Source organism: Rousettus aegyptiacus, unplaced genomic scaffold (genome assembly GCF_014176215.1).
Source record: "Rousettus aegyptiacus isolate mRouAeg1 unplaced genomic scaffold, mRouAeg1.p scaffold_m13_p_7, whole genome shotgun sequence".
Classification (NCBI taxonomy): domain Eukaryota; kingdom Metazoa; phylum Chordata; class Mammalia; order Chiroptera; family Pteropodidae; genus Rousettus; species Rousettus aegyptiacus.
The window spans coordinates 94,245,112-94,259,535 of NW_023416310.1; the positions used below are offsets into that span (position 1 = coordinate 94,245,112).

A 14,424-nucleotide genomic window follows, 5' to 3' on the forward strand; every position below is an offset into this window, starting at 1 on the left:
AAAATTAGATGCCTGCCCCTCAGGTGCATCCTTAAAGGTTAGCAAACGGGCATTTGTTCGCATAAAGTCTGGGCTCCTCTCACTCAGTTTTCTCTGCGCCAAGCCCTGGGGCTTGTGAGTTTGAGTGCGGGCCCTTTAAGAGCAGTGTCTCAGCTCATCATGGCGGTGTGGGTCTAGGCGACGGGATCCCGTTGGCTTTCAAAGCAAGAAGTTTTGGTCTTAAAAGTTGGAGAGCCTGATGTGGGGTTCGAACCTTTCTCTTCTTAGGGACAAGCTCCGGGTTTCGACTCCCCTACTGATTCTGGGTCGCCGCACCGGGCCAGGGTTTATGGTGAGATTGTGTCCCAGCCTTTCCTTCCCGCTATGACGCCGCTGCGGATTTCGGTGTGTCTGTGGAGAAGGTGAGGCCAGATTCTATTATGGCACCATCTTGAACCTCTCTTTCTCTCTCCTTCCTCAACCTGGGAAGTTCGTCTTCTCCTGCCCTAGGACTTTGAAGACCCAGGTTCTTGGGTCCTAGACTTTGGAAGTTACCCCAGAGGACCTTCGGTTCTTAGGGTCTCAGACTTGGCCCGAATTGTACCGGTGGCTTTCCTGAGCCTCCAGCTTGCAGATGGCAAATGGTGGGACTTCTCAGCCTTCATAACCATGTGAACCAATTCCTATCATCTCTTAAATATACCTGTATCTATAGCCTATTGGCTTGTTCCACCCAATGGAGGAAATCAGAGGCTCAGACAACTTTGTTAGAGGAAGGAGAATGTATTGGCCGGCAGAGCGCGTGGGGCTTAACACCACCAAAACACGATCTCCCCTCGGTTAGATTTCTTACAGCTTATATACCCTTGCAGTGTCCATGCAAGGGGTGCGTGATTCCTTTGTCTGAGGCTTCACGTGCACCTCATAACTCAGGATTGGGAGGAGGCGCTTCAGGTAGGGGGCTGCCAGGGGGGAGGAATTTCCAGACCACTTGTCTTATAGAACTCGTGACCTTGGTGTTCTCAGTATTGTTATACGGTTCTCAAATGGAGAGAGATGAGACACCGAGGCCATAAGCAGGAAACAGCACTTATTAATGCCAACACCTGCTCAGTGGATTCCTATCCAAAGGCTGAGTCCCAATTGTAATGTAACAGGCAGTTTTACACAGTCTTGTTATTCCTACACAGCTACAGAGATAAGGAAGAACATTAGTTGGTTGGCAAGCCATGAATCAACAGATGTGAGCTGAAGAGTCCTTGAGGTGGGGGAGAGGGCAGTCCGGGATGGACTTTAACTGGTTGAGTCGATCATTTCTGCAAGCTCTTCCTTTCCTTTGCATTTTTCAGAAGCCTCCTCTCCTCTTTTAGGTTCTCTTTCTCTGGAGAACACCGAATACACTGCCAAAACAAGTTAAGACAAATTAGTGAATTAAAACAACACTCATTTATTATCTCATAGTTCTTCAGGTAAAAAATCCAATGGGTTTGGCTAATATCTCTGCTTTGAGTCTCAGAAGGCCAGAATCAAGGTGCCGGCAGGGCAGGTTCCCTACTAGAGACGAGGGAAGAATCTGTTCCCAGGCTCCCTCCTGTTGTTGAGAATTAGTACCTTACACCTGTGGAACGAGGTCCTCATTTCCTTGATGGCCGTCAGCTGGGACCTCCCATAGCTCCTGGAGTTCACTCCAGAATTTACATGGAACTTGTTATATCTCAGAACTAGCAATGGCGTCATATCCTTCTCAAGCTGCTGCTGCAACTCTGTGCCTCCTTTTCTGATCTTGTAATCACATTGGGCTCATCTGATAATACAGAATAATCTCCTCATTGTAAGGCCAATTGATTAGTAGCCTTAATTCCAGTGCAAAGTCCCTTTTGTAATGTCAAGAGCAAAAGACACGGAGACCGAAATCCTGCCCACTAGACTTGGTATGTGTCCCCTTCAGGAATGTTTGTATCAGTTCATGCTGCCCCCAGGGTTGTATGAGAATTTCCATTTCCTTCCTCTCCTCGGGCATGGGTCTTATTCCAACAGCAATGAAAATTGCAATAACACACTTCACATCTGATAGGTGAAAAGGCATCTCAGTGTTGCTTGAATTGTGTTTGTTAGATTATTAATGAAGTGCGGTTTTAAAGGGCATTTTGTGAAATTGTCAATCAATGCAGTTACACAGAAATCCACACAGACAGCAGAGCTGTGTGGTGAGAGAGTAATGTGGTTATTTCTCTGCTCCGCAGCCTGGCATGGAGAGTTCAGGATCATAGCAGGAGGCCAAAGCAGATGGGTAACAGCTGAATTAATCAGGAAGTGATCATAATCGATGGTAAGTCCAGCAGAACTGCGTTTGCCAATTGCTGGCATCTGTTTTGATGCATACCCACAAACCCCTGTCTTTCTTGTTTTAGCATCTTGTGCCAAATGTGCCATAACATACTTCACAGATTACTTATTTCTCACTGAGAAAAAAAAAAAAATTGATGCCAGATTCAGGTTGCTTTCAAAACAAAGGATGTGAGAACCGAAAAATTTAAACTGTAGGGTGACTGCTGAAGGAGAAAAAGAGAAACATATTGAGAAGCCAAAGCACAGCGGGGCTTGTTGATGGTCTGTCATAAACTTGGTAAGATAAATACATGCATTGAAGCAGAGTCCTGTGTTTTATATGTACAGTTAATTCCATAAAAAAATTGTGATAGCATCTTGATGCTTAATTCAGAGAGACTAGGAAACTGCACATGGACTTGGATTTTATCCACACATGTGTTAGGGAAGCATTTGGCTCAAATGACCTGGATTAGGTAACGTAAAGGCTATGAATTCAAAGCTTTTCCCTTGGCTTTGTTTGTATAGACAAAGTGAATGGAAAACTTGGCCAAGGCTGTTATATATAACTCTGCTGATAAATTGTCTGAAATATCAGACCAGGGTTCCTAGCAAGGCAATTATATATGTATATTTTGCCTTTTAGCAATCCACAGTTTGCGTTATTGTAGCTAGTTCATACACAGACAGTATTCATTTGACTCTTTAGTTTGATTTTACTTGAAAAAGGTAACAGGAAAGTGGTTAATCTTGGGGCGCATTGTGACTGTAAGGGGCTTCTGGAACGCAGATAATGTTCTATTTTTTGAATTGAGTGCTAGTTATACATATATGTTCAGTTGGTGAATCTGTGCACTTATGATATATGGACTTTCCTGAATATATATTATACTTAAGTAATACATTTTAAAAGAAGGGTGCATATCAGTGGTGGGAGATTAAGTACGAGAACACTTTCCAGCTGTTGCAAAATCTCAGAAATTACAGGTTATGGTAGAAAGTAGTTCCTACCAATTCTAGAGACTACAAAATGGTGGTCTCTAAGCCAGGATCAAACCCACGGGTGTGTTTGGTCTGTGGGTTTAAACAAAAACTAATTGTCAACTTTTAAAAATGAGAGGAATTTATATCAAAATCCAGATTGCAAGCTTCCTTTGAAAAATCAGTAGACCTCATAGCACTGGGCTTACACTGTCACATGGCAACAATCTGGTAGAACAAAGTAGAAATTACCTCCAGTACACAAGGCCTGAGTTTTCCACTTTGCCACAGTCTCCAGCATTCCCTGTGGTCTCTATTTTTTTTTTTTTAAACTGTTATTGCCTGTCAGTCAATCTGGTTGAGTGTGCAATTACTGATATTCTGATGGACAATTACAGTTGGTCACATAGACTTGAATACTGGGTAGCTTTTTGATGTGGAGTGAAGTAGGGTTTATAAAGAACACAGTGAAGTATGGATTTGGTCATTGCATGGTTAACCACATCAAGGAAGATAGTCTAAGTGGAAAATCTGAGTCTCTAGATCTGTCTGATTTGTGCTCTGTCATTACAGAAAAGGCCTCATCACAGCTTACCCTCCATATGTTCTAAAGACCACTAGGTGCTGCTTTTGAACTAAAGTCAGAGGAATGAATTCCAAATGAACTCCATGCATATGTTTGGAACAACCATAGAAACAGATTTTCAGGTTGCAGCTGTAGTCCTTTTATTAATCACATCTCCAGTCCCTGGGATGTAAGCCTCACTTAAAAATGAAGTGAGACAAGACTTGGGATCATTGTGCTTTGTCCTGGAGCAGTTCTGAGCTGCGTGCACACAAAGATCACTCAAGAAATGGCTAACTGAATCGGGATGGCTGTGGGAAGGGAGTCTTAGTGGGATCAGCTGCAGTCCCTGTGTCAGCCATCAGAATCAGGGAATCTGGGGACGCGGCCTGAAAATACTTATGGATTCTGGCTGTTGGCAATACCGGAAAGGCAATTACAACTCTAGGGTGTGTGGATGACAACACACATATTGGTCATCAATCTTTTCACAACAACTGTTTCCCAAACAATGTTCCTAGCTAATGTGTGAACAGGTCTCAGTCACTGTCTCCTTTACAAAGAGGATGGGTGTTAGAATTGAGCAGATGCCTGGAGATGTGACTGGAAAAGTTTTCAAGTTCTATGAATCCCAGAATCTGTCTTAGTTTGCTAGCTATTTTAGAGCTGATGACATTTTCAAAAGGCCATCCACATGACATTGGTATTCTATCTTGGTTTTAAAATACTGTGGATGTTATATGTATTTTTGACTTGGGTCCAACTATATTTTCACTTATAAATTGGGCCTTCTCTAATGGTCCTAGGGTTTGAAAAATGGGAGTGGCTTGCAATATGCCTGAACAGAATTCCATCTTATTTGCACCTATTGTCGGAGAGTCCTCACTGCAGAGGAGGGAAGGAGGTGAATAGAAAAGAAACTTCTTCCAAATAAAATTCTTATAACTGAAGAGGTTGAATAATGAAGTGCTGACACATTAGGTCATTTAGAAGCCAATACAAAGCAAATCAAGTCACTTGCCCATGGTCACAGGAATAGTTAAGAGGAAAGAGACTAGAACTTGCCCACACCTTTAGTTAAATCAGGCCGCTTTTTACCAAGTAAAATCAAGAATTAAAGCAACAATCTAAATTGTTTGGTCCAAGGACCATTTGGAGTGTGTCAACAAGATGACACATATTGTTACAAAAAGTGAAGATATCTATTTATCAGAATGCAAATGTTTCCAAATATTTACATCTTTAGTGTCAAGTATATCACAGCAATTGCTTTTTTCTCTCTATCTTCATGTCTGGGTTAAGTGCCCATTCTTTGCATTAACCCAGCACCAAAAACATCCTACTTTCACTCCCTATAACAGTACATCTTACTCTGTATTACAACAGCCCCCACTAGGTGGCAAGCACTGAGGGCCTGCCCCACAATGGTGTGCAGAGCTGGGTCACAGCTGCTCACAAAAACCAATGGTCAGATTTTCAGAAATTTTGCAAGCCATTTCATAAGTTGTCAGCTTGAAACCAGTCGTGGGGTAAGTATTTACACCACAGAAATTGGCAAATGGTACAAATCAAGTCTCTCTCCACCTCTGCAGAGCCAGTTTTCAATATTTACCAGCATTTCTCTGGTCAGAGCTTATTTGTTCAGCTCAGCATTGTATCTTTAATTGTGTCTGGTACAGAGTATGTGCTCAGTAAATGTTTGTTAGTGGAATTAATGATGAAAGGTTGAGTGAATGAAGGTGTCAGTTTCTTTTCAGTCCTGATTTCCTGTAACTGATTGAAAGCTGGAAGGGGCATCACATGGGACTGTCTTAGCAAAGATGATAGTTCCTGGGAAAAACTGGAAGTCCTTAGCTCTTGTAGGCAGGTAGACCTAAATTTGAACCCCAGCTCTGTCATTAGATGTGAATTGTAGGCAAGTTATCTTTTTTCTCTGAGCCTCTGATATTTTTTTCCTCTTTAAAAAAGCTCTAACAATACAACTGTGGGGTTGTAATGAAGGGTAAAGATAATGCTACATAAGGCACCAGCACACAGACACACAGCCTCTGTGCTAAGTCACCTCCTTGGACTCATCTCAAATACCATGCACATTTTCCTATAGGTCCCAGAATATTTCCCATGATAGTTCAGCTTTAATATATTCAGAGCATCTATAATTATCTAAAATTATTTGTTTACTTTTTTGTTTGCGTTTTGTCAATGAAGTAAGTTTCAGAGATCAGGGTCCTTACCTGTCTGGTTTGCTGCTCAGTGTCTAGTTTCTTGAATGGTGCCTGATACACCTGCTAAACTTCGATAAATATTCCTTGAATGAGTGAATGAGTAAATGAATAAACAAACAACTGAATAAATGATATCCTTATTTATTAAGGTGGTCATCTCCAGTAGGCTTCAGAAACTATAGCCATAGACCAAATCTAGCCTGCCACCTGTTTCTGAAAATAAAGTTTTATTGGAGCATAGCCATGCTCGTTCATTGATGAATTGCTATGGTGGCTTTTACACTAAAATAGCAAGTTGAGTAATCACAGCAAAGACCGTCTGGCCTGTAAAGGCATAAAGATTTACTATCAGGCCCTTTAGAACAGAAGAAAAGGCAAAACTTTGCTGACTTCTGGTCTATAAGATCATCTCTGAAAGGTACTAATTTAAAACTCAGAAAATTGAGGAATTTTCTCAGCATGCCTAAATAAATTGGTGGTGACAGAGGAGGGGAAATGAGTTTCAGAGCATGAAGGCATAATATTCTAAGACTTAAGAAAATGAGGAAGGCATCAACCACCCTCCTCCTCCGAGCAAAACATCTTAGCTCTCCCTAACAGATGAATATGTGTACTGTTTCAGCGTATCTCAGTGCAGATCTTTTCTCTGAGTCTGGATGATGATTATATTTTTCCATAGGGTTTTTATACTGGCACCAAAGGAAAATGCAGAGAGCTTCCAAAAGAGAGGGTAGAGTTAGAGATGGCAACAGCTTTTCAAAAACATGCCCGGCAGAGCTCCAAACTCTCATCATGACAGCAGTATCTAATTATCGCACTAAACTTTGAGAAACCTGATATTATGCAAATAAACTCCAGCTGTATTTTATGACAGCACATACAATTTTTATAAAAAAATTTTAAATCTTTTTTATATGGAAAAATATCCTCCTCTTTCAGTTTTTAGAATTAACCAAAGATACAGTCTAATAGTCTAATAGCTTAATTCAGTACAAATGTTGGAATACATTGAAATGCTCTTTTAAATTAAAAAAAAGAATTCTGTTCTTTGCATGTATGTAACAGAGGACAATATTTTCTGCTGCTTGCTATTTGGTGTTGGTAGAAGGGTCATATAATTTGTCGTGGTACTGAGATGTTGATGGTAGTGAGGGTTGCACTTTCCAAGGCAGTATTATATGACTTGAAAATTAAGGAATAAGGAGGTATCTGGGTACAGAAAAGTAGAAGTGTGCTCTGGGCAGTGAGGAGACCCTTTGCTAAGACTGGAGCACAGAGAACAATGTGAAGAGAGACCTGGAAAGATGCTGAGAAGAGAGATCAAGGCAGAGAAAGTTGATAGCTGTAGAGCACTTATTCTGTGCCAGGCACTGTTGTAAGCTAACTCATTTAATCCATACAACAAATTGCTATTATTGTTTTCACTCTTTAGGTGTGGAAATGAAGACAAAAATAGTGAAGAAAAAAAAAACTTCACCCAATATCGTACAGCTAGCAAGTGGCAGAACTTGAATTTAAACCCTTGAATTTGGTCAGGAAGTTACTCTTAACCAGTGGGCAATACTGAGGTTTGATTGTCAAGGTCCTTGAGAGCTTCCTTGTATATGATTCTCAGAAGAATCAATAAGAAAAAACTATTAGAATTAATAAGTAAATTTATCAATGTTACTGAATACAAGCTTACAAGCTCAATATATGTAATTAATTGTATTTCTATATATTAGATTTTTAAAAAGCAAATCAAAGATAAAAGTTACAAAGTAACTACTATCATCAAGTACACTAAAGCTGTCTTCTGAAGTCTGGGGGAGGGACAGAGAACTAAGAAAAATCAGGTGTTCACTGAGTCCATCACAGCTATTTTCCAAAACTGGGAGCAGGATAGAGGTTAGGAGAGATTCTGAGGTGAAGTTTTGACTAAAGAGTAAAGAGGATTCCTCAGTGACCCCAAAAGCTAGCAGCTAGGCTGTAAAGCAAAGTAAGATCTCCCATGGTTCAGAAACATGGTGGCTAAGCTCTCAAGTGTAAAGAAAACTATGGTATCTGCTAAGGGCGAGATCCTAAGCCTTGATAAGTGGAAAGTCATCATTCCTCTTCTGGAACGTTTGAATCAGTGATGAGCTAAATTGAATTACAGTGCAACACAGCTAGACCCAGTTTACCTCTAGATTGGACTTCTCAATCCTCCTTACTGGTAGCCTCTCAGAAGTGACATGGCCTTTCTGGGAGTTAATGTTTACTGCTGTTTCTTCTATTCTTTTACCATATAAAAACTTGAGATACATAACAAAGCAATAAAATGCAATTTATGGTCAAAAGGGGGAAAAGATATTAGAATCAGACCCAGAAATAAATGCTATATTGGAATTATCAAACTGGAAAATTTGAAGTAACTATGATATATATATGTTAAGCAGTGGTCCCCAACCATTTTGGCACGAGGCACTGGTGCCCCTGTGGGAATCTAATGCCTGAAGATCTGAGGTGGAGCTGAGGCGGTGATGCTAGGGCTGGGGTGCGGCTGCAAATACAGGTGAAGCTTCACTTGCTCTCCCACTGCTCACCTCCTACTGTGGGGCCCATTTCCTAACAGGCCATGGTTTGGTACTGTCTGTGGCCCAGGGGTTGGGGACCTCTGTGTTAAAAGATAAAGTGATTTAAAAAAAGAGGACAAAACACAGTTACATACAATATTCATAGATTAGATGGCTAAATATTATAAGATGTAAATTCTCCCCTAATTGTTCTATAGAGTCAATATAATAATGAATCAAAATACAAGTAAGTTTTTGTCAAACTTGACAAGCTGACTGAAATTTGTGTAGAAATTTAAGGGATCAAGAATAGCTAAGATATCTTTAAAGAAGATAGGTGGGAGAACTTGCTTTAACAGAAATCAATTATTGTTATGTAATTATAGTGTGATACTGGTACCACCGTAGAATAGTCCAAAAGAATAGAATTTTTTTTTTTTTAAAAAAAAGGCCAATACAAATGTGGACATATAATTTACAACAAAGCTCTCATACACTGATGGAGAAGGTATAATTTAGTTCCGCCTCTTAGAGAAACAATTTAGCATTAGCTAGTGAAGCTGAAGATAGACATATTCCATGAAGTAGCAATTTCCACTCATAGGTTTATACTTAAGGTGGCCAGATTTAGCAAATAAAAATATGAGATGCCAGTTAAATTTGAATTTTTCATAAAGAACAAATAAATCTTTAGTGCATGTATGCTCTATACAATATTTGAGACATAGTAAAAAAAATTCATTGTTTATCTGAAATTAAGATTTAATTAGATGTCCTGTACTTGTGTGGCAATCCTAAATGTAGTCCTCAGAAAAGTGTGCACAGACACACAAGGAGGCATGGACGGGGATGTTCATAACATTATTTGTAATCAGCAAGACCTGGAAACAGCCCGATATCTATCAACAGTAGAATGGAAAAGTATATGGTGGTATATTTATGCAATGGAACATTATGCAACAATAAAAAGAGATGAATACTACTAGCTAGACTGAAAAATGTAAATGGATCTCATTAACAACATCCAGCAAAAGAAACCAAATATCATAACCATCCATATTATAATTTATGTGCAATTTGAACAACTGGTGTTTTTGAAATTTATAAATTAAACTAAACTGGTATTTAGGAAGGTATGTTTAGGTGGTAAATTGTAAAGGGATTTTCATGAAAGTCAAGATACTGGTTACCTTTAAGTGGAAGAAGGAGATCATCTTTGAGAAGGGCCTAGTGGGATGAGGGATTCTGCAGTGCTAGAAATATTGTATTGTTTGACCTGGATGGTGGTTGCTCAGATGTTTACTGTGTATATTTCACTTTAAGGCAGATTTAAAAAGCAGTAAGACTACAAAATCCTACTTACCTACCTCTTCCGTGATAAGTACTTTCTAATTTTTCCCTTTTCATATTTATACACTTAATATTAACAGCAAAAAATTAAAATGTCTCAACTACAACATGAAGAAGAAATAAATGAATCCTTGGGCCTGTCGTCACTTGAAGACATATGGAAGTAGTTGGATGCTTACCTCTGTACACTGAATCACCATGGCAGGGAAATTATATTGGTGACTAAAATGCCATGAACAATTGCTGCAGGCTGAGATTCTTCTAAAATGGTGAACAGCTCGTAGTAATATTCTGGAGAAAGTGTAAAAAAAAAAAAAATCTTCCCTCATTGGCATAGTAGTTTCACTGCTAGAAAATTGTGTTATATCAAAACTGTGCAAAAAAACCCCCACAACAACCCTATAAATTTATGTGAAAAAAAAAGTTCTATGCTAAGATAATGATAAATAAGTCAGCTACAGGATTGTACTTTGGGAAGATGAAAAATCATGCAAATATTGAGACAATTCTTCCTTATGCTGAATTGTCAAAATAGGCAGAACATCTAGCATCCCCAGTGTTGTCAATGTGAGCATTGCCCCACAATCATTGTTTAACCAAAACAACCCCACAAATTTCCAAATGCCCACTAAAGGGCTGTACCACCTCTGTTCAGAACTACTTTAATAATGTAATAGTGTTAGAGCAACTGGAGTTGCTACAGAATTAAACTCCTAAATTTCTCTAAATAGCCTTACATTATTTCACTTAAACACTTTGTCGATTGATAGCAAAATACATGCATATATATTATGAAGGAAATTACCATGTGGAGCTTTATTTGGTAGCCTTAGAATTAACTTAGAAAACTCAACTATCACTATGCATTTCAACTTTTTTAATTCCTAAAAGGGACAAAGGAGGCATAGTTGGTACTGAATGGTAGACAAAGTCAACAGGATTTCTTTAGGGCTCTCAAAGAAATGACACAACCCACCCATTGCCATCTCCAACCAGCCGATACCTGGTCAGACTTCTGCTTTTCTGACATCCTTGTCAGAGTCCCAATCGGACCTCAGTTTTTAGTGGAGCCTGCAGTTTTGGGGGCCAACCAGCATCCTACTGCAGTGGACAGGAAGTCCCACCTACTTAGAGGACTCTCGAAGGTATATAATGGGAAAAGGACAGGTGAAGCAGGATAGACAGGTTCTAGATCTGGCCAGCAGCCTCCAGGTACAACTTTGAACATTTCTCAGAATAAATGTTATTACTTTTTTTCAGTGTTTATTCACCTGGAAAGTTGGTTATTTATTTCTTGGAATTCAATGGCTCTAACTCTGATAAACAGTAGTTAGAAACATGCTTGATTTGAAGGAAAATGGGCCCTGAGCAGTTTTGGTGGTGAGGGAAGAAGGAATGAGGATGGGAAATGAAATTGAGTTATTTTGCAGCATGTGAGCTTTTGGTTTATTTTTGAGATCTAAGGTGTCTCTGTTGAATTATAAATCCTTGGAAGAAATTTTCTTCCATGGAGAGAACGAAGGTCAGGTATGAGAGGTTCTGTTACATATTCTAAATAAAACAAAATGTTACCTTTACCAAATGCTTTCTGCAATTTCTCAGATCGTATTGTACAGGTTGTGATTATATACCGGATTGTCAGCTCCCTGAGTGCAGTGTCTGTTTCATCTTTGTAGCCCACTGCTAGCTGGATATAATTTGTTGAATACATAAACTAATGAACAAATTTACTTTCAGGCATTGCAAAGACTGGGAGTACAGTGCTTTGTCAATTAAACGACAAAGTACATTTTCTGAAATTGCTACCTAAGAGGCAACTCAAAACAAATTTACATTTTATTATTTTTTTTTATAGCTTGTAACTTAAAGAATATCCATCTTTCAGTACATCAAATTTTAATAAGCATCTACTGTAGGTCAGGTATTGTGCTAGGCCTTGAGGATATGTTCCTGTTTTCCTAATGCAGCCTATAGTCCAGTGGATATTTAGTATAGGGTGTGATAACCTGTCTTTACATTTTCTTCATAATAATGACAACAATGGATGGCCAGTCCCCAGATGATGTGGACTTCCACCTGTTTTATTGATCTATATGTTGAGTCTTTTGAAGTAACCCTTATGAAGAATGTGGAGGAAGTAGATCTACACCTATTTCCTGTACATGTCTTTTAATCTGGATCAACCCCAAGTCCAGGTCTCCTTTAGATGTCTCTCACGCCTCAATTTTACACTTGTTGGCATGAAAAGTGATATATATTTTACCTTATCAAATACTCATCTCAATCTCTTTCTGCCTGTCACTGTCCGCCTTTCACTGGCAACCATAAACTCAATTGGAAGAAAAGGATTTAGAGGGGAATGACTTTAAAACACAAATAATTCCCAAGGAAGATAACCATCTTCAGGCTGAATACCGATGTCCTTGTGACCAAATAAGAACCTAAACCTTTGAAATAGAATTTTGTTACTCGGCTGGCATTTAAAATGACTAAATCATGAAACTTAAGAGTTGAAGGGATCTTGAAGGTCATGGGGAGGTCAAAGAGTGGTCTGAGGATCACCATATCCCAGTCACCTGGGAGGCTTGTTAAGGACGTAGGTATAGGCACCAGATCCCAAGAATCTGCATTTTTAAGACGCTCCTGGGAGGTCCTTACTTCATGGATAGAAAAACCCTGAAGTGAGTTCTGAGGATGCAAGAATTTAGTGGTAGAAGCCGAATCAGAGCCAGAGGGTCTGATCCCCCATCTAGGGCTCTTCCCTAGTGCTAAGTCATGTGGGAGTGAAATACCAAAGTAAAACAAATTACGTTCTTCCTCTTTCCCCAAGTCCTCTTCCTTCATTTGAGTCTTGAGGCAGAATAGTCAGTAATTATAAAGGATAAGAGGAACCCTGTTTTTTCATAACGTGTGCCAAATATTCTTTTTCCCCCGAGGAAGCACACATGAAATTTAAATTCCACACATTTCCTGCCTTGATAAGAGTCCACCCTGTGCTCCTGATCTCCACGAGTCTCCATGCTGGAACCTGGAAGGTCTGATCTGGCCATGCTGGAATCAGAATAGGCAGTTGCTAACTTTGAGTCCTTTGTGGGCCATGTATCGCCACATCTTTATGAAATCTTACGTATTTTTGGACTGTGAGGACTTCTCAGGTAGGTTTTGCCTTCTGTCCTCTTTTGCCTCTATCTGTCCCAGCCCAAAGTATGTACTCACAAGCCCATGAATGTGCCTTGGAGCAGAAATGGTTGGCAGCCAAGCCTGATATATTTCCTTCCACAGGCTCATTTCCATGCCTCATAGAGGCAGACACTGGCTAGGAACCAAGCTATTAAGGAACAGAACTTTATGCCTGACGAATCCAAAAGCTACTGAAGCTCATGCTAATGATAGGAATCAGCAGAGCTTAGGCACTTCAGCAACCAGACAAGGAATGCTGTAAAAGATAAAACGGCACTGCAGTGCACAAAGGTGAATCCTGAGGTTCAACAGCCCCAGCGGCCACTGATTCCATGTCTTGTCACTAAGTCAGTCAGAGCCTTCACAATTCAGCTTATGTAGGACTCGTGAGAAGTGCTGACTCTGAGAGCCACTAGACAAAGTCTCCACCCCAGGCATGGAGCTGCTTAGGCATGGAGCAGCTCTGCCTACAGACGGTACACATCCACCAGAAAACACGTGGTGAAGTCAGGGGATGAAATAAAATACATTTTCAGTTTGCTCTTGGTTTGGGGATTGGTTTAGCCTTTGTGTAAGGGCATTTGTTTTTTCCAAGGTAGACCTGAACTCATGTTTTAATATATTTAACAACGAGTTATGCAATGCTAATTGTATATATTGTAGAAATGCTGAAAATGGATTCATGTCACTATAGGTATCATATTGATTATTGGTTTTTTGGGGGAAGGGACAGTAGTTGTCTCTGTTTTAATTAGATGAACTACAGAACCATCATCATAGTTGACATTTATTTGGAATTTATTAGATATAAGAAGTGCTTTACTTTGATTATCTAATTTGATTCTCATAATCATCCCATGAGAAAGGAATAATTATCCTCATTTTACAGAGGAAAAAAAGTGAGCCACTATATGGTTAATTCATCCAAAGTTACAGATCTATTAAGTAGAGAAGTTGGGATTCAAATAGAGCCCAGAGCCCATGTTCTTATCTCGTGCACAATATAGCTTCCCTAACTGTACAGTTAATGTATGAGAAATAGTAATGGGCTGAACGTTATTCATTTGGTCTTTTCTTCAGTTGTTCATTCATTCATTCATTCAATAAAAATAAGTATAAATTCAACATGAGACAGTGGGCTTTGTTACAAAAATGAATAGGACAGATTGTGTCCTGAATGATTTCACTTTGTGGGAAGAACTGAGGTTTGATTTGTACATGAATAAATGGTTATAAGTGGAATGTGATAATATAATAAAAGCACTTACAGTGTGTTTGGTGA

General features: G+C 39.5%; 1 long non-coding RNA gene across 1 annotated transcript in view; it reads left to right on the top strand.

The window, feature by feature from the left end:
* The first annotated feature begins 268 nt into the window (after positions 1 to 268).
* LOC107500863 overlaps positions 269 to 14,424 on the top strand; it is a 165,710-nt gene continuing 151,554 nt past the window's right edge. Inside the window, exons 1-2 of the long non-coding RNA XR_001594605.2 lie at positions 269 to 401; positions 2,223 to 2,308. This is a non-coding gene — a long non-coding RNA (uncharacterized LOC107500863). The remainder of the gene's footprint in view (positions 402 to 2,222; positions 2,309 to 14,424) is intronic.